This window comes from Dreissena polymorpha, chromosome 1, assembly GCF_020536995.1.
Source record: "Dreissena polymorpha isolate Duluth1 chromosome 1, UMN_Dpol_1.0, whole genome shotgun sequence".
In the NCBI taxonomy this organism is placed as follows: Eukaryota; Metazoa; Mollusca; class Bivalvia; order Myida; family Dreissenidae; genus Dreissena; species Dreissena polymorpha.
This window is the reverse complement of record NC_068355.1, coordinates 146,241,389-146,262,598: the sequence shown is the minus strand read 5'-3', so window position 1 is coordinate 146,262,598 and position 21,210 is coordinate 146,241,389.

The following is a 21,210-nucleotide window of genomic DNA, read 5'->3' as shown; positions in this document are numbered from 1 at the left end:
AATAATCTATGGTGCCATGCTTTGAAATTAAATATAGACAACCTTGGCGTGGCTATGCGCTGAATACTCCTGAATTATCTGGTGACATTGAATACATGTTAATTCGAAGACTGGAAGATCAATTCGAACAAGAGTGGAATGATACGTTAGACTTGAGACCAAAACGTACTTCTTCTAAAATTAAAAAAAAGTTTTGAAAACGAAAAATACACTGACTGTATATTAAATAAAAATTCAAGAATTCATATGAGCAAATTAACCAAAACGGACTTCTTCGAATTAAAATAAGTTTCGAATTCGAAAAATACGTTGACTGTTTATCAAATGAGAATTCTAGAATTCAAATGAGCAAAAGTCGATCAAGTTTCAATTGTCTTAAAATAGAAGTTGGCAGATATAATATGACATCCCAAGAAGACCGGAAGTGTAAATTTTGTAATCAGAATGTTTATGAATAAGAATGTCACTATGAATGTGTTACCCAGTATATAACGAATTGCGTAAACAGTTTAACATTAGGACATCCTGGCCTACCATAAAACATACATATCAATGATGTCTTGCACAAATGCGCAAAAGCTAAAAAAAAATGCAATTTTTGGTAGAAGCTTTTGAATTTAGATCTCATAACGTAAATCTTTTAGCTGCTGAATAATTGCATGTGTACGCAATGCATGTATTGCATTGTCTAACATGTTATTTGCTTTTATGCAAAAGTTTTTTAATTGTCGTATTTGGTTAACCTCAAATATGTTATGTTGCAATTTGTATGCTTCTCTGTCTTGGCCATCTCTCGTCTGTATATATGTTCTTGGCTAAAGGCAGAATATCGGATTGCCAATAAACTATGAATGAAATGTTATATCATAGTATCTATTACACATCTGGCTCTGATATTGAAAATATGCGTTTAACTATGTTTATTGAATATCATGCCTTACAGTCTCACGACCACTAGTGATGTTTTGCTTATGTCATGTCCGTTATTTTCATGTAACGTAATAGAAGTAAAGATATTGTGTGTGATATATTTTCAACAAGTTTATATATAACAGTCGTTAATAATTTTGACATTCTGCTCACTAACGTAATTTCTCTGTAATTATATACATTGGATACGGAACCTTTTTTGACGGCGGATAATAATGGGGGATAATAATACCTTCAGTCCAATGGTCCGGTAATTAACCGGAATTTATTATATTGAACAAATCAAATATTTGAGATGAGAGAATATCATTAGATTATATAATATATTCATTTAAAACGCTGTCACTTCCATAAGCTTTAAATCGTGTAAGCGATTTGAAAGTAGTTGTTATTTCATGCACCACTATCGGTTCATGTTATTCAGGATATACCTTATAAGGAAGATTAAAATCGTAACATCAAGTCGAATTTTCCGATTCTGAATACGATGCACCACAATTATCCGAGCTAGTCCTCTACAAATGACCCGTGAATTCCGCTAACGGTATATTATAAGATCCATAGACTTTTTTTAACTTGTAGTGTTTTAAAAATTGCATTGGTTAAATTTTCATTAATTCTGTTATTTTTATCCATTATTCGTTTATAATCGCAACATTTTTCTTTCTGACAATATATTGTAAACTTGTTTCTTTCACATAAAACTTGTCTGTTTGTATTAGATTGATCAGTGTTGAAGCATCGAATTGCATCTTAATGACGCACATCTATGCATTCATTGTCAAACTACAAATTGCATCTTAATGACGCGCATCTATGCATTCATTGTCAAACTACTCCATCTATGGATCCGGATAAGGCCAAGTTGATTGTAGCGTGTCGACCTTCGAGGTCGACGCACGACATTCATGCGACGCACGATATGACACTCGACATTTAAAGTCTACATGCGACAATCAAGATTTGAGTTTCGCATATCGCGCTGGGTGTAAGAAAAAAAATATTGCAGAAAATCTTGACTGTCGACATAATTGTCGACTGTCATATCGTGCGTCGCGATGAATGTCGCGTGTCGCTTCGCATGTCTTCAATTTTCGCATGTCGACATCAATTGTCGTGTGTCGACCTTCTAGCGTGACACTCGACTCGACCTCGAATGTCGTGCGTCGAAATCGAAGGTCGACACGCGACAGTCAACTTGGCCCTATCCGGATTCCGTATCCATTTGTACTATGATAATCTAAAGCCGACATCATCTCTTAAATTACACTCTTTAGAAAACAAAGGGTCAGCTATATCACGAATACTGTTCGTAAATACAAGTAACATATTGTTAAACGAATCCCTGCTTAAACAATTTGCAATATTAACAATGTTATTATTATACCAAGGCATAATCCGTGAGCAATATAGCTCTCTACACGTGGAATCCCATTTTTATCTGGTCTCTGAAAAGTATGAACCAGCATGGGGAATGTTATTACAATTTAGCTAAAAGGGCAATCGAGCGTGATCACTCCACTCATTGAGTGGGCATATTGTAAATGATTTAATCTAAGAAAAATTACATTCCTTTGTTAACTAGTTATCGATATATGAGCAACCATGATGGGACAAAAATGTATTTTGGTCAGTATTGCTTATACGACCGTTAATAAATCTTTCAAATAGATCGAACAATTTTATCTCGTGGTTATTATGTGACATGTCATTGGATGCCCGTGTAGGTGTGTTATCGTAAACATAATCAGAACTATCACAACATTCATTTTAATGTCATAAATACTGACCTGTTATCGTATGCTTATACTTTCCAAGGGGAAATAACTCATCCGGAATTTTAACTGGGAATCCGCCACCTCAATACCGTAATACAGGCCAGGTTAAACATAGTGCAATGCAACCTAGCCAAAAATCGGTAACCAACCCTCAATATTCTTTCCGGATCAACCAGGTGTATACGTGTCTTTTACGGCTCTGAATTAAAATATTGTTTTTCGATTTATTTCGCTTGGTTGATTGGGGTTTTGAATAGATAAATTGTGTTATTTATCTTTTTATTTCTCATTCGGATTAATTTGTGTGGATTTAATGGATTTTGTTTCATTTGTAACAAGAAATATCTTTAAAAAAGATATACGGCGTTGATTGTGGTCGATGTTTATGAATGATCAAAAGTTATCTCTATGAGATAAAAAGTAGCGGATGCCTTTTTTTCTGCGCAGTTCTTAGCTCCATCACAAGCAAATCAATTACGGGGTGTTGCGCCAGATTTCGTGGCTTATTTTGCTTTATGTGATATTATTACTTAGATATCTATATTTACAGAATAGAAAAACACAAAAAACATGAAAATAAACGAGTGCATATAGGTCAGCCGGCAATACTCGAATCTTATTTAATTGCATAATTATAGTATAGTGAATTATTGTGCTCATGCTTAATAAACTGGTCTAAATGGATAAATATTTCTACTTAATTTTATCAAAATTGGTCCTTATCATGCAAATGTTGAAAACATATTAAAAATCGATGATTGACATACCACAATAATATCGCCGAATATCTTTATTTAGTATCTTTCTGATCAAAACAGACTTCAAGTGCACAAAGTTTACGAGACGGCGTTTATATAAAGATTTCTGCAACTGACCGCAAACTGACCTTGATACCTTGCGGATTGGAATGCTATGCATTAAAGTTAGGTAACAATTCTCTGCTGAAACAACGGCTTGTTTACGCCAACTGTACACGACCAAGGCAACAGCTGTGCCTAAAATATTGATATATCGACAAAGCGACTAAACGAACTATTTACTCAATCAGACAAAATAGCATAGATTCCAATTTTTTCCTTCAATGAAAAGATCGCAACCCCTTCTGCGAACTCCGGTGATGAGCTGTATATAAACTCTGACTTTCACACACTGGCCGCGAATTGACCCGAAACCTCGCGGGTTGAAATACAATGCAAGTAAGTACTAAATATGAGAATATAGTCTTTAGTATAAACGCTTTTGCGCTGGTAATTCTCTGAAAATGAAAGGTGAACGCACAAACTGTATTTATGTCGAAAATTGATTGTAAAACTGTTCTATCTATTGAGCCTTTTCATTAGAGATAAAATTGTTTCATGCAGTAAAACAGTGTTACAAAGACGCGGATATGTTTCCAATGTTCTGGTGTTATACTCAAATCAGCCAATGGAATAAATGAAGAGTATTCATTCGTACATAGCCGCGGGAAATTTTATTTGAATATTATTGGACACTTACAAAGGTCAAGTCAGGGTGAAAAGCTGGCTTAATACAGCTTACGCCGAAAAAGGCAAGCCATGCTTGTTTTTATCGAACAATGGTTTATTTCTACCATGCTGGGTGTTTTCAGGCGCGAACGACCACGTGCAAAGCGTGCTCTTCTAATACATTGCTAGAACGTGCAAAGCATGTTCTTCTAATGTGTTACGAGATCGCGCAAAGCGTGTTCTTCTATTGACAGACTGTTTATCATTTGCCATTGTGTGCAATAATGATTTTAACGTTCCGTATGACAATCTAATTGATCGTCATTTTATTTTTCATCTGTTTTGAATTAAACTTTTGTTTAATTTATGATCTACGGCAGTATTATTATAATTTGCATTATGGTCAAATAATGATTTTATGTGCCGTATGATAATCTGGTCTGTGACCAGTTTATGGTTGAATATGCTTTGCTCTTGTTTTTCATATATTCGACTACATGATGGTCGCAGAAACAAGAGTGGATAAATACCCGGTGACTTCGCAGATCATGGATGATAGTTGCAGTATCAGTCACCGGGTATCGGGCACGATCGCGACCGTACTATGCTAAGTCTCTTGGACAGTCGGTCAACATCAGACCATATGGCGACACCCGTCAGCCGGTCTTTGCCCGATGGCATTGGTCAAGGACATCGACCAATGCCGGACCATTTGGCATTCGCCATACGGTCATTATCCGGTGACAACACTGGTCATGATATGACCGGTACGTCACCAGGGACGTTGATCACGGACCTTTGATCGACGTCTGACCGGCCGGTCCGGTCACCGGTCATGTCACCGGTCCGGTCCGGTCATTGATCACCGGTCCGGTCCGGTCACCGGTCATGTCACCGGTCCGGTCATCGGTCATGTTACCGGTCCGGTCATTGATCACCGGTCCGGTCCGGTCACCGGTCATGTCACCGGTCCGGTCATCGGTCATGTTACCGGTCCGGTCATTGATCACCGGTCCGGTCTGGTCACCGGTCAAGTCACCGGTCCGGTCACCGGTCATGTCACCGGCCCGGTCCGGTCATTGATCACCGGTCCGGTCTGGTCACTGGTCATGTCACCGGTCCGGTCATGTCACCGGTCCGGTCCGGTCATTGATCACCGGTCCGGTCAACAGTCATCAGTTAGGCCTGCCACCGATAACACCAGTCACCGGTCAAGAAGAAGAACTCGGTCTTCTTCATTGAATTATTCTCCTATTCGTCGTCGAATACATCGTCTTCATCAAGGAGTAGACATCGGACACGCTCTTCTTCGTCGAGCAGTTCTCATCGTCGCGGCTCTCGTAAGCGGTCACGTCGTCACTCACGGAGTCGGTATTCTAGAAGATTTCGGTCTCATCGCAGCCGATCCACATCTCGACAGCGCAGCCGATCCAGATCTCGACATCGCAGGAAACGAGGACGTCGTCAACCTTCACGTAGACATCAGCGGACTTCATTGAGCACAACAGGATAGTTATCGAACATACCTCTCCTTCATTGAGCAGTTCTCGGCGTTGATACGCTCGTAAGCGATCACGTCAATGCTCACGGAGACAATATTGTAGAAGACAATATTTCCAGCGTAGCAGAACAATATTTCGGCATCGCAGTTATATGGATGTCGCCACTTCTCACGTAGGCGTGAATGAACCTACTGGTCATATCGACGTTCTCCATTTTATTCCTTTAGGAATATCATGTCTCCATTCCACGTGTGATGGTTTTTCTTATGGCATCCACACATGTTGCAGTCACCGAGCCGTAGTTGTATACGAACACTAGTTCGTTTAACTTTCAGGCTTCGGGATAAGCTGTTCTTTTCTCCACTACGACTACAAGGACACTTATGCCTATTAATACTGATAATCGACCGTTGTTTTCCGGTTATTATTATCAGATGACTTCGTGGATGGACATTCTTCTGCACCAGATATTTCCATTCTGACGCAGTTATATTATACCGGTCCCAATCACCGGACATCGGTCACCATTCATCGTTCATATCACCGATCACTGATCACCGGTCAGAATAAGTGATGTCTCATCGCCATCGGATTGGATTTTTGGCACGATCTTCTTTTCCGAGCAGTGCTTGACATTGATATCAGACCATATGGATTCCACCATTTTTCGGTCTTTAACTGGTAACGTCACCGGTCATATTATGACTGGTCCGTTCACCTGGCTACAGTTACCGGTCATTGACCGGTCCGGTTCGGTCACCAGTTACCAATTACCGGTATTTCACTGTGTTTTCATCGGTCAATTTTTAGTATCACGGTTATCGTCTACATTACCTAGTTGTATACCCCTGGCTATGATTGTTTTGAATACTATATTTTATGGATTCAACAATCTACATGACTTTTTGTGTTTTTCAATACTGATGTTCTACTGGCGACGGTTACCAATCATGCTATATCTGTTATTTGTACTTCTATCTCAACCGGCTACATGCAGACTACTGGTCTTGCAGATAGATCGGCTGAAGTGGGCTCGGAGACTAGCATTGAGGTCGAACATTACTATTTGACCTCTATTAATTTATGTTCGAGACCCGAAGGATGAATTGTTTTAACCGCCTTTACCTGTCGGCTACAGACTTTGCAGTCAGTGTCACGGAACAGTTGGGACACATTAATGACGCTAGCAGGATTAGCAAGACGACATTTTGTATCGACTTCTGCTTTTCTATTGCTCCTACGACAGTGCATATTTTCAAGCTACTGGAATCAACAAGAGTTCTGATACATAGGATTGCCTATCAGATTGACCGCATAGCGGCTACAGTCTTGTAGATGGCTTAGGACATATTGAACTCAGATCTTAGATCCAAGGATCTGGAGGGACCTCATCTTAAGTTATTCTTCTATTACACTTCTGGCCATAACAGGCCGTCTTCCTATAACTGGTCGTATTCCTTCGTCCCGGTTAGGAGTCTTGAAGTAAATGGATTAATCAAGTCAGAATTTAAGACTTCCATGCATTCTACCGGCAAGCGTGGACCCCCTTAAGGTTACTCCTAGGGTTTTAACCTTTTTCTGCCATCACACCTCCGATTCCGGAGGTACCACTGTCAATCATATTTCCGTACTTCGCAAATCAATGACTTCACCACCTGTATTCTCCAGGATTTTAAAGGCGCCTGTTATTGGTTCAAGAAGAGGCTATATTCTGTAGATAGGTCATAAACTTATAAGTGTTAAACACTGTCCTATTCTACCAATTTTCAAGTGTGTTTGGAGTGGGAAAGTTCGGCTTGCCGTGGTTTCTTTGCCCACCCATGTTTGACAAATGGTTCCGGTCACCGGTCGGTATTTACCGGTCCGGTCACCGGTCTTTCTGCTGAGACGTCTTTTCTTACGTCCGTTTCAGCTTTATTTTTTAAGTTAATTGTATTAATCTCGGGATTATTCAATGACACAGATTTCCATCTTTTTGTCATTATTTACCACTATTCAGTGGTGTCTAGACTAGAAGATTATCTTGGCAAGAATATAGTTTATTCTACCACAACCTTCCTAACATCTTATACAGATGTGAGCAGAGAAGGTTATGAACGATCACATAGAACAACGTATCTTGATTTTCTCAATTATGTGGTATCCTAATGAATATCACCTGCACATCTACATCTTGAAAAGCGAAAATTCTTTTTAGCTGTTTTTCATTTACAACACATTTTCACGATTCCTTTGTGATGGTTTCAACTATCACACATCGGTCGTGGTTTACTTACAGACACGGAGGTGATCATATTATCACTCCTTGTAACTGGAAATCAGGAACTTATTCGTTCTTTGCAAGAACAACACATTTTCTCTATCGTCTTACTCATACCAGGTCGTCTCAACGCCCTGTTGGACGTTTTGTCCTGCAGTACTTTCTTTCGAATTATTTTTCCGTTGGGTTCAAATAATGTAATTGCGCATGCGCGGCAGTGAAGTTGCATGGTGTACATAGTATATCAAAGAATGTTGTTTATCATCAAAAGCTAGTAATTAGCGTTATGCGATCGTATATCGCAGTATATACCGGTATGCTGAACAACGTCAATAATGCAGTTCACAGAAATCGATCCAGCGGGGTGTGCGATTGTTATACATTTGTCCATTGACATAAACTGGAATATATTGCCTTCTTGGTGAGTTTTTGCAATAACTGAGTTTTTGCCATAATTTTATGCAATATACTTAATGAACCATGGGATTATGGTTCTACGACCTTTTAAGTCTCCTGTACAATTATTTTCAAGAAACTTCTTCACAGGTCAAATATCATATCTCAGAGAGACATATTTTTACTGATCCAAACATGTGCCACTACATGTCTGGCCATTAATAACTTTTAGTTATCTCTACAGAAGAACGTTTTTCTGTTAGAGTTTCAATCCTTGTTACTTGTGCAAGGATAATTCCATCAGAACTGTATAAAGGTTCTATGGAAATTCATTTTTGACTGGGTATTCGAGAGCATAGTTATTACCTTAATCACTCTGCTAGATACATAGAGGTTTTTCTCAACTTTTTCTTGATGATAAGAAATTTGTTCTTTTCTTCATCAAAGGATAGAGATTATGCTTTCGTATACCTTGTTTTGTGTAAGTCATCGCAACTCTGTGCTGTCTTACCTATTTTGGAACTGATCCAAACTATGGAACGTCAACACTATGTTTTTCGTTCCTTTACCTTCTTAAGCGGTGTTGACTTGTGTTACACGTTGGGATGCTTAATGAGCTCCCTATGAACCTTTTTCATCAGGCTTATTAACAGTTCCAATATAATTTTAAGACGGTTTTCCTTCTTATTATGGCTTTTACCATACGGAGAAGTGAAATTCATGCTATTTCTGTTGAATACGACCAATGCCAGTTGGATCTATTGTCGTTTTCACTTTGTTGTGTCAGCCAGGATTCCTTGCTTAATATCAAGTCCTCTATATGGCTTCTACCTTCAAGTTTCCAAGTTTTTCTTAAACTGGTAGTCATGAAGATGAGGATAAACTTCTTTGGGCAATCAGGGCTTTGAAGTTCTATCTCAGCAGTGTTAGTCGGAAGTCCATTCGAGGTTCTCAAAAGACACTCTTCATTTCCTCAAAAAGGGGGGGGGGGGAGATGTGTCTGCGGCTTCTATTTCTTCTATTAGACCTCGACTAAGGAAAGTTACTCTTATCCTATCTAAGGATTCATTCCTTTTTAGGATCTGACCGCATGAATTAAGAGCTCTGTCTGTTTTGTGGGCATATATTAATCACACCCCACTTTTTGACGTGCTCTAAGCTGTTTTCTGGAGGAATCCGACCACCTTTGTCATCTTTTTATCTTCGTTTTCTGAAGTGCCAACAATACAATTTGTATATGTTTGGGCTTGTTGTGGTTTCACTAACGGTAGTGTCTTCTTTATGACATAGACATATTACTCTGTCCGAGAAGTCATAATTAATACCGTTTTAACGAAGATTACTTGATAACCCTTGTTTAGGGTTGTGCTATCATTAGCTGATAACCCTGTTTATGGGTTCTACTGTGTTGGGAAAATATATAAGATCCTTCCCACCGCAGCTGCAAAATCAGCATACGATAACAGGTCAGTATTTATGACATTAAAACAAATTTTTAAAATAAAATTCATTTTAATTATTAAATACTTACCTGTTATCGGTAAGTCCCACCTCCCACCCCGCTTTTCGATTAATATTTTTGTATATATATTGAAAGAGTATTGAGGGTTGATTACCGATTTTTGGCTAGGTTGCATTGCACTATGTTTAACCTGGCCTGTATTACGGTATTGAGGTGGCGGATTCCCAGTTAAAATTCCGGATGAGTTATTTCCCCTTGGAAAGTATAAGCATACGATAACAGGTAAGTATTTAATAATTAAAATGAATTTTATTTTAAAGAATTGTTTAACTTGTGAAAAATAATATAATCATTTTTCGGACCGACTGAACTGTTTAAACCGCCGAAAATAAAACACTACCTAGGCTTCAGGGATGCGGTGTTTTAAACAGCCAACACGCGGCCGATCGCAGACAAGACATGCGATTAAAAGATGATGCCGTGTGATCTAGTTAATTGGCATGACACCTTATCACCTCATAACAATGCACAGTTCATTGGCATGTGAAAAACAGCGTCCATCTCCTGCAAGTGACTCTCTCTTCCCACCGCGAGCGATTGCGGACACGTATTACAAAACACGTAGGAAAAATACACATTTCTGAATCAAACATTCTAAGTACTCAGAACTTAGCTCCATCATGCAGCTTTCTTATTAAAGAATGATTAATTTTATTAATACAATAAAGGAAGCCAAAGAATCACCGTATACCCTTTGTACGCATTGAATGTTTTTCCGTTTGATATCACTGTCTCTGAAGAGTGTTTGCCATTGTAATAGGAACTATGATTGTTCAGTTAATGTCAGTTGGTTCAAATAACATATTGAATTATTATATGTTTTGCTTTTTAATGTTGTATTATGAATACTGTTTGTGATCATTATGTGTTTTCTACTGATATTTGAGATTATATATCTAGCGAGGTGCTTTCTATTAAGAAGTATCACATAAGATAATTACTTGTCGAAATGTTGTAAATGTAACAAAAATTTTCAAAATTGTAAAATTTATTAGTTCGATAATATAATAACTGTCCAACATGTTTAATGCCTCTATCAAGCCTATTATTGTTGGCATCATGTTGTTATTAACTTTGATATCATTTTTGTTCCAAAGTATTATTTTACACACATTTGTTTTGCTATATGCTTTACAATATTTGTCCATACTTCTAATGTATGGTGTAACACATTGATTATTTTATTCACTTGATCTCGGAGTTGCATCCAAAAATCTATTTTTGTGCATACTTTAAGAATAGAATAGAGCATATCTTTATTTTTGTTTTCATGTCACATAAAACATGATACATACATTGTCACAACAGGTTAGCGTCTAGTTCCCCAAAAACTATTCACAAAACAAAGGTTCAAAAAAACAAAACAATGAGGTCACTATTTGGGGAAGGTGATCAGGAGATTTACTAATTAATTCCTTTAACAGTATCAATCAGTATTCATTGTTTTATCTATGAAATATGTATATAAAAATGAGTCATCAGATAGGGATAGTAACAATGAATTCGATGATTAGGAATGAGGTAATCCAACATTTATTAAAGCAACTTATTAAATGTTATAAGATAACATTATATTAGAGATTGCATTTATTCCCCAAAAAAATACACAAAAAAAAACCGTCGAAAATCAAAACAAAACAAATACATTAAGCAAAGTTGAACGTGCGAAAGTAGGAGCTTGGTTTAAGTTAAATTAGGGTTTCGATTTAGTAGTTAAAAAGTCGCTGAAAAATTGAATTCAACATATTCACTTTGTTTATGTTAAAATCCCTTGCTATACCAGACTAAAAATAGGTACCAATTAGTGCAAACAGTATAATGAAAGGGGGTTAATAAAAGCAATTTCTTATTAGAACATCATTTTTAATGTTGCAAATTACGCAATAGTATCTTATTCGTAACATCATAAAGATCACGGAGCATGCATTACATTATCGGGAGGTTAACTTATGAATTGTCATGTTAATGTTATTGGCGTCGTACTGAAGTGCGGCGACTCGTATGTAATACGTTTTTTTTTCGCTTATGGGAGGAGAAGTTATTTTACGGATCAATGTATATATTTTAGTTGTCAGAATATCTTGCATAGTGGTGATTTTTTTGTGTAAATTAGTGTAAATCAGTACTGCATTTGTGCCTATTACATTTACTACAACATTTATTGCCAATAATGCAAAGCTAATTCTTTTAATTAATAACTGATCACAGGGACTGGGCAATAATAAAAGATCACAGGGACTGGGCAAATACGCGAACCGGTGAAACTTTCTGGTTTTGTATTAAAACAAAAATAATCAAAATATATTTATTTTGTGTTTTTTTCTAACAATAGCGCAGAATTTTGCTGTTCGAGTTTTGTTTAACGCGTATTTTCTTCAATTTTACAAGACGACAGCGATAACACTGTTAATTGCTTAATTGATAACCGAACACTACAGTCATTTATTAATATCCTAGTTAGAAGGTGATATTTCAAGCGGTTCCTTAGTGTAGTGGTTACACACTCGCTTCATATGTGATAGGCCCAAGGTTCGAGCCCCAGTAGAATCAAATTATTTTATTTGTGTTCTATGTTAACTTTTTGTTTTGATGTAGACATTTTAGTTTAAATAAATATGCTGTTTTATTGTGACCATTTTTTGTTGTTATTATTCCCATGAAATATATATGTGTGAGTGGGGGGGGGGTACGTAAACACATTAAAACTTTAACAGTGTTTTCATATCAATGAGTACTCAACCCCTATCGTAAATGAGCAACGTAAGAATAAGTTCAGAAAATCATCTCCCCTTGAAGTTGAGAAAAATATGAAATTACGCTTACAAGATGAAGCAGATTTTTAAAAACCTACACAGTTGTGTTCCATTAATGAAAACTGCACACGGATGCCAGTAAAAAAGGATACCAATGTAAATAAAATGAACTATGAAATATTTGGGGGTTACAACACAAAATCATAGATAATGGTTATTTGGGGGTTATAACACAACATCATAAATAATGGTTATTTGGGGGTTATAACACAAAATCATAGATAATGGTTATACCAGTATCTTTTTCTATCTTGTTTAAAATAATCGGCCAATATATTAATATTTACAGTAGAAAAAAAATCGTTCAATGTAACTTCATTGAGTGCCTTTTACACTGAAATTCCCGACGCCCTTTGATGCTTTGCATCAATACTTATCTTGTAAATAATGTACAGCTAAGATCAACGTGAACAGAGTTTAGGTTCAATTGGCATTTCATGTACGTTGAAAAAAAGTTCAACTTAGCGGTTTTTACCCTTCAAAATCTGTAACACAATATCATAACTTTTAAAACATAACGTACAGAACAGTATAAAATTGTTAAGCTAGAATCAATACACAATGTTTGTCAATTAGGAAGATTCACAAAGTACTGAATCATATACATGACTCGTTAAATTATGGCCTTCATTTATTGACATTCATTCGGGTGTTAAAAGCTAAAGATAGGCGACTTGTGTGTTAATAATAAAGCATTTCCAGCTTCCATTATTTTGTTTATCAAGCAATCGCTTGACCCGGCTAGTTTTTATGGAGTTAACATATGGTTTTATATTTCTTATTCTTAGACCGTCTTATTCTATTAGTTGCAATCAAATTATTCCTTGTTATTTTGTGGTGTTTTTTTTACATCCCTATGAAATGACTTATAATTATAACATTTGTTATCTACATTTTGAATAGGCAATACATTTGTTCAAACATAAACTGATTTTTATAGCGAAAACGTTCCTAAAACTAATATATTACCAATAAGAGTTTATTCAAAGAGCTGTCAGCTTTTTATTCAGTTTAAAATTTGTTGTAGATGTGTGGTTATATTTTGGATTATTGTTTCGCTTTTTGTTAACTGTTATGCAAAGAGCAGTGGCTTCTTTTGAAGTCCAACCAAATTTCATATTCGTTATCAATTCAATGTAAGTGTTTTTCTACTTTCCAAATTACAGTACATTTATTCTTTTAAAATTAAGTCCTGAACCTTTTCAAAGCATATTAGTGTTTGAAGTTGGTATTCTGTTAGAAAAGTATTGGGTAATAACAAAAAAATATTTCCTGATATAGTTTCTGAAGTTTCTTAGTTTGCTTTATCACATGCCATACCCTGTTTCCCATGTAATATAACTATTGCGAATATTTTTATCTTACACATGTGTAATAAACTTTTTAAGCGTTTTTATGGGCTTAGTTTTAGTTTGATTGAACAATCGCATTTTGTTATTTTGCTGAAATGACGTTGCATCGTCAAATGACGTAACAAAATGTAAATAACATTCGAGATTTATCATTTTGTTTGCGTAAATATTCATTTAATTTGCTCATTTAAAGCATGTGATAAAAAGATATGACACTCGTTGTCATATCATTCGATATTTTATTAAACTCGTCCAGGAAATTCGATAGTAAGCTCGCCAAAGGCTCGCTTACGAACAAATTCCTGAACTCGTTTGATTAAATATGGTATGATATGAAAACTCGTGCCAGATCCTATATATATATATTAAATACTAAATTAGTCATATGTGTTCCGTGTGGTTGCAGTAGAACGTTACCCCATACATATGTCCGATACTTACGACACTAAGGAACTTAAAGATGCCATACTATTTTCTCGCGTTTTGTTTCATTTGATGTCCTCATCCTGGAAAATAGGGTTTTGATTCTGGATGACAGGAATATCCCCCCCCCCCCCCCTAGCTATATTGATACATGTTTTTTAAAGTTTTGTTAGATCTTACATAATTAAATTCAATACGAATTTAATGCAGATTATACATAAAGCTTGTTATTGCAATGCGATTATTTCTCCAAAATGAAGCGAGTTATTAAAGGATGCAGCTGAGTTCTGTTTGATATTGTTCTAAAACAGTTTGAAGAATTCCACGGTTATTTAATCCTAGCGTGGATTTGTTTAAATTGAGACAGTCAGAATTGGCTGGCTGCCAAAACCCACGAATGAATGAATTCCCAAAAGTCCGATTTACCACTTGGCGGTCATTCATGCGCAATCAAAGAAGTTCTTCGCAGATCTCAATAACCCGCCTTGTAAATACAGACCTTCACTATATAACATGACAGTGTCATAAAACGTGTAAAAAAATATTATTGAAGCAAAATTTCTAAGCATCGGCTATGACATAGTTTTTATTATTGTTTGCATATTCATGCGAGAACAAGTTCCTCACTTGACGATCCAGGCCGAAAAGATACGAGTGTCTACGGAGACAGTAATTGCTTTTCTTTTCGTCACAGTTCAATAAACATGCGTGTTTACTAATGCACGAGATTTTCGTGAGTTTTGGCGGGTATAGCGTCATTTGAGGTCCGCTTACAGGAGACAACGCACGTTGTGGTTCAATATATTTGTTTAAAGTTTGATATTGTGTTGGAAAAATGTCGGAAAATCAAGAAGTTGTGTCGGGGAATTTCAGCAATACATCGACTGTGGAGCAGTCGTTGCTCAGCAGGGAAGTAGAATGTTCATTTCAGTGTAGAAAATAAATAAACAGTATCAAAAAGTTTAGGGATTGATAATTTGTATTGTTTTTTATGTTTGGCTAACGTGATTTACATACTTTAGTTTATTCTTTGTTTTTTCGATAAAAGCGGACCGCTTTCTACATTTGGTGTTGTAATGTTTGTTGTCATTTGTTTGCTAGTAAGCAAAGAATTAATTTATTTTCGGACGAACGAAGTGAGAAAGAAAAGAAGATTTTTTTTCTGATACATTTTTTAAGACATTACATTTGGTATTTATAAACATATTTTAAGATATTGTTATTTTATTTTGCGTAAACGAGACATCTAAGAAAAAAGAAAATGAAAAAAACAACAACAAATATTCATGATCATTCTCGGAAATATACGAAGTTACCGGATATGATATTTCACTGCGCAGATCGAGCACGCAAATCGAGCGCAAAAAGTTCTACGTGAGACAACGTACACAATCTGTACACCTTTCTTTATCAGCGTAAAGGCCCAGTCTCACTATGATGCCGACGGAGCCCCGGTGCGTGATCCGCTATCTACCGGGATAAACCGGGACTCTACCGGGATGAACCGGGGCTCCATTTGGGACGAGCGGGATGAACCGGGGAAAACCGGGGCTCCACCGGGAAAGTATTAAAATGTTTAATACCTCCGGGATGAACCTGGAGTCATCGGGAAGGACCGGCAACGATCGGCGCGGCATCGGGAAATTACCGGGACGGCACCGGGAACAACCGGGACGGCACCGTAGCTCCACCGGGGCCCATACAGACCCCGGCAGAGCTACGGCAACGCCAAGGTGAATGCCGTTAGAGTCCCGGTATAGCTACGGTATATTAGAAAACCGGAACGCCACCGGCATTTACCGGGGCTCCGCCGGGGCATTACCGGCGACGACCGGGGTGAAACCGGGGCTTTGCCCTAGCTCTGCCGGGGTCTGATGCCGGTATAGATACGGTGAGTGCCGGCGGTGTTACGGTATACCGGGGCTCTGCCGGGACGCTGCCGGCTTTCACCGGGGCTTAACCGGGGCATAACCGGCGACAACCGGGGCTATGGCGGGACGCTGCCGGCTTTCACCGGGGCACTACCGGCGATAACCGGGGCTTCACCGGGATAAACCGCAGCCAGTCCGGGTTGGCCGGGACTCTGCCGGGCTGTTGACCGGCTTCAACCGGGGCGGCACCGGGAAATAGTGTGACTGCGTTAAAAAAAATCTACGAATCATCCCGGTCCTCGCCGGTCGACCGGCGTTAGCAAACCGGGATGGACCGGGGCTCCACCGGCAAAAGTGATACTTGGGCTTAAGTGGATTTTTTTGTATACACATTAAAAAGGAAGTATGCGTGTTTTCCTGATCTGTTAATAATGTAATAGAAAGCTATTTTAGGCTATTGAAAGTGATTTATTTGACGCCAACAATAACCGTTTTTTGCGGCCATGTTGTTGTTGTTGTATATCTTCACCGCCTATGTAGACGAACCTCTGCCAGATTTGTAGAGTTGAACAACCGGTTATCGTTCTCACAACAAGTATCGTGTTGTCCTACACCGTCTATGTACACTGTAGTATATACGCAACTATTGTCTTTTCTTGCAGTATCTGAGCTTCTGCACTCAACCGCTAGGGTCAATCCGTATAAATTCGGACAAAGTGAGAAATTCGGACAAAACATCCTAAATGCATTTTACGTCACACTAAACCTAGCCCCAGGCCTTCAGCGCCTTCATCGCTTTGATTTAAGATCTTGTTTACATTCGTCTTGTGCAAGCGGACCGTCTTCCATATCTTTTGTATTTTGAGTATTGGATGGGGTATTTAACAATGAAGAAATCTCAATACGCCTTAGTGAATACATGTACATAACAGATCGTTGTGCGTCTAAGAGATATGTACATGTGGTTTATCTCTTCATGCTTGTAAAGTATTTTGTATTTGTTTCGTAATGTTCGAAAAAATTGGCATTACCTCTGAATAAGATTCCAATTAGTTTATTATAATGTATACCTTCAGATAAAATAATCTAGTCTGCAAAATATTATAGGATTGGAATTAGAATGCCATGTATATGTGTGCTCATCGGATGTAATGTACGCTAAACGTCAATAAAATCACCGTTCGTCCAATACATGTAAATTATTGAAAATGTTGCTGCTGTTTGGATGCGAGTTTAATTTCATAATTTGTTTGTCCATTAATGGCTTAATGCTGTGTTTAAATCAACTAATATTATTACGTTTTTGCCAGTGTTGTCGATTATTTAAAGGTGCAGATTTTCATAACATTGAGCATCATTATTGTTGTGATCATGTATGCTGTTAATACGAGTATTACTTATGTCGATATTTGATGCGAGCCATTCTGTCCGTCGTAATCTAATAAAATAGTTTTACTGTTATACCATTTTGTTTCCAATTAGAATATTGCAACCTAAGTGTTCTCCGCTATTTAATATTTGACTGCCACACACACCGTGTTAATTCTAGTTGTAGATCAGATTACTTTCTCATAATGAACAAATATGAAATTGTATGATGTAATCATATTTGTTAACGATTTATTAATCATAAAAAAGACAAACCAAGTAAAACATTAATATGAGAAAATCAAAATCGTTCTTGGTTTAGATGATCAGAAATTGTGTTTGACCGAATTGGAAGCCTTCTGATTGGCATGGGTGCGTCATTTTGACCCGCATACATTTGACACTGTATGTGGTCAGTTAACCAGCTTCAGGTCACTTCACCTCAGCAGTTTGGTAATACAAACCAATTGATATTATTGTTTAATTGCATGCTCAGAATTTCCCTTGTTTTTATCATACTATGTGTTGTACTTCAAACAAGAAAATTATTATTATGTAGTAATTTAAATATGTGATAAAACACATCTGCAATATGTTTTTAAGCTCATACAGTTCGAAAGATAATGACATCAATTTAGTCAATGTTATCCTTATTGTCAACACTTACCCGACCATTGGATACACTTATTCCCTTATACTAGTAATTGCTAGTGTTCATTAACTTTGTAAACTACACGCCACGATCAAATCACATTAATTAGGATCTTGAACGAAACAACAACAAAAACAAAAACACGTTATCCCTCACATTATCGTTTTAACCACTGACTCAGATGCGATCGTTAAGCGCATTTGATATTACAAAAATAGATTCGGAAACATATTCAACAAAAAAAAAGTAAATTAAACTGTCAAATGTCAAACGACAAATTAATATTTTTTGTTTATTTTATTGACGTTTTGAGTCATTGAACATTAAAATGCACAAAAAGGAAATGTAAGCTTCCAAAAAGTCAGCCGCGTTTTGTAATCGTTTTATCAATGGAAACTACAAATCTCGATTTTGGAAATGGAAAAATGGTCGATTAAATTTGGCAAAAATAAATAAACAGAATACATGTGGACAGCTATGAGAAAGGCAAGTGCTATAATGTTCACAATATTTAGAACAAGTTCTTGAATGTTATAATGACAAGACATAAACACACAAAGCAATATATAGTCATTCAGTTGTGTGCACTTCTGTTATATACGAATAAATAGTGTTAGTTACACGGCTTTTCTGATCCCGCACGGTGTTATACTCAGTAATATATTAGCAATGAAAGCAAATGTTATGTGCTGTTAACTGTCAATATTATTTGCCTGAACGTCGGTTTACGATTTGCATTATTTGAAAAAATGTTTCTATATTGTGAAATTGGAGTGTATTAACAATAAATGATACATATAATACTATATTGAATGACCATAAGAACTTAAGATTTTCGTTACAAATATACCAACGTGGTGTTTAAGAAGTGTTCATATCGAACAGAACAGAACAGACTTCAGTATGTTAAGCTCATCATTATTACATATATATATATATATATATATATATATATATATATATATATATATATATATATATATATATATATATATATATATATATATATATATATATATATATATATACAATAACAGCATGAAGTCACTACCAATCATGCATCATTTCGAAGACAGATAAATCTACGATATCATAATAAACATGTTTACGTGTTTTCGAGAGAATATTATTACATAGTGACCGCATAATGTGAAACGTAATTTTATAATTTCAACACGTATTACATTATTCTGGACAAAATTTCATTCATTAAAAAAAAATATCATTTAACAATTATTTTAAACTTCATATATGATATATTTTCCTCCTTTTTAACATTCAAAACTTTAAGGTTTTTTAATCATAATTTTACATTAAAATGAAGCTAGACAAAGGACATATATAAACGCATACATCAAAAGTATTCTTGAATCTTATTTTCACTCGTATTAAAATAATTTTAGAAATATAAGATTTAGAAATAATGATAACGTAAAAGCTATTTTATATAAAATAATACATTTAAACGTATTATCCCTCAGTTGACCAACTATATGAAAAAGAAACTATAGTTGGTCTATAGGAATATGGTTTCTCAGTGAATAACATCATTTTATCAAGAGAGCAATCTTTAAGTATTATTTTTATATATCCACCAATATACACTTATCAATTTAATTTTATCATACACTAACATCGACCTTCTATGCGAAAAATATATAGATGATCTAGGAAGTATTTTGCTCGTAGAAAATTAAATAATATCGCACCATTTAGACAACACGTGCGACAAAATTACTTTAAAACATTAAAGAATACATTCAATATTTGAAAAACAAACAAACAGCATATATATATATATATATATATATATATATATATATATATATATATATATATATATATATATATATATACATATGGAGAAAGATATGCGTGAACAACCAGATACACAGACAAACAAACAGACATACATATTCCTATTGGAGACTTCGGCGTGTGCGCCTAGCTACGATGCAGAATGAAGCAGACATACTGTGAAATCCCCATCCCCAAGAAAATGATGGTTCATTCACAGTTATATACCTCACACTTGCACCGCAACACATCTTCCAACGTTTGAACAGTTTGCATACACAGAAGGGACATTTACATGAACATGTATTTACAAACATGAAACCATAGTTGTATTTGGGCAGGATCCGATCAGGATTCATAACTACCCTAACACTATGTTAGAGACACAGCGGAAATACGTTGGCACTTAAGAACAAAATGGAACTCGTCTTCAATTTTATTAAGTTTTCTATCTTTTCATTTCTTGGCATATTATATAAATATATTCTTTCCGGATATGGATATATATGAGGCACTAAAGGACAAAATGGAACTTGTCTTCAATATTATTAAGTTTTCTATCTTTTCTTGGCATATTATAGTGACGACCGATTTTACTATTAAAATTGTGGGATTATTAACATAATTTGGCCAATATAGTTCTGTATTTTAGATAATATATGCTGATTTTTCATAAACAAGTTTTAATGTTTTTGTTTACATCAATAGACGTAGTTTTGTCTAGTCCTGACCGCAAATTACTAATATAGGTATCGCGAAATCGGGTTCTTAGCTTTGGGATGAATGTTTCTATTTTAACTTAGTTCAGATATATCCATATTTCAAGTAAACTAGAGCGTTTAAGTATAAGGAGCATCTGTCAGGCCCAGTTTGTACAAGAATTGTTAACGTTTATGTTATTATACAGTTTTTTTTAAATGGTATTTAAAATACAATGTTCTCGTTTAACCGAGTGAATCTTTAAAAAGAATTGCATTATTCTAATGTGGCTTTCGATATACAATGTACAAAGGAAATCTAGCCTACGCTCTATACAATGCAATAATTTTTGTAGAGGCTTTGAAGAACGCAGTTACAAAA